The sequence below is a fragment of the Otolemur garnettii genome, unplaced genomic scaffold, assembly GCF_000181295.1.
Source record: "Otolemur garnettii isolate 467f Iridium unplaced genomic scaffold, OtoGar3 scaffold00049, whole genome shotgun sequence".
Taxonomy (NCBI): domain Eukaryota; kingdom Metazoa; phylum Chordata; class Mammalia; order Primates; family Galagidae; genus Otolemur; species Otolemur garnettii.
Genome location: NW_003852444.1, coordinates 5,407,497 through 5,408,582, shown reverse-complemented (window position 1 = coordinate 5,408,582; position 1,086 = coordinate 5,407,497). Strand labels below are relative to the sequence as shown.

At 40.9% G+C, this 1,086-nt stretch overlaps 1 non-coding gene across 1 annotated transcript; it reads left to right on the top strand.

The window, feature by feature from the left end:
• The first annotated feature begins 983 nt into the window (after positions 1 to 983).
• LOC111725902 lies at positions 984 to 1,086 on the top strand. The gene has a single exon (XR_002773848.1). It is a non-coding gene; the product is annotated as a U6 spliceosomal RNA (small nuclear RNA).

The following is a 1,086-nucleotide window of genomic DNA, read 5'->3' as shown; positions in this document are numbered from 1 at the left end:
TACACAGATTTATTTTTGTACGAACATGTGATAAGGCCATATATATTCAATTGCTTAATGTTGTTATAAAAAAGATTTTTAAAAAATTCCTTTGAAAATCAAGAGAGAGTATTTATGTTGTGGAAACTGAATTACAAAACAAAACCCCAAGTCTTTAAAAGGTTATGTGAGTATTTGTTACTTGTTACAACATTTTTAGTGCTTCATAATGTGCAGGGTCAAAAAGAGCTTCTAAATTCGTATATTGTACCAAAAAATGCAATTCTAATTAAACTAATAACTAGTATATGTAGGTACTTGGCTGTTTCCGTTTGAATTCCTACAAAGTAATATATTCATGTTGCCTGAAAGTTAAAAAACGTCTTCTTGAGAAAAATGGAGGAGTGATTTATAGTTAAGATTTTACTAATATTTGAGTAAAATGACACCATCCTATCTTAGATTTCTTCATGTGTAATTTGTGGCTTCCACTACATAAACACGGTTTTCAGGAAGTATTTCTCCTCCACTAAAACCAGGGCAGGGGCTCAGCGCCTGTGGCTCAAGCGGCTAACGCACCAGCCACATACACCTAAAGTGGCGGGTTCAAATCCAGCCTGGGCCCACCAAACAACAATGATGGCTGAAACCAAAAAATAGCCGGGCGTTTGTGGTGGGCACCTGTGGTCCCAGCTACTTGGGAGGCTGAAGCAGGAGACTCGCTGGAGCCCAGGAGTTGGAGGTTGCTGTGAGTTGTGATGCCATGGCACTCTACCTGGGGGAGAGCTTGAGGCTCTGTCTCAAAAATAAATAAATAAATAAAATAAAACCAGGGCAGGCAAGTGGGAGGGTAGGAGAGGGGAAGGAGAGAGTTCCCTCCGTGTGAGCCAACAGATCTGATGGAATACACTAGTCTGCCCCCCACTTATCTGTGATTTCAGTTACTCACAGCCAACCTTGGTCCTCAAATGGGTACATACGGTACACTAAGAAATTTTGAGAGAATGCTCGCTTCAGCAGCACATGTACTAAATTGAAATGATACAGAGATTGGCATGGCCCCTGGGGGAGGACAACACGCAAATTCATGAAGTGTTCCCTACGTTT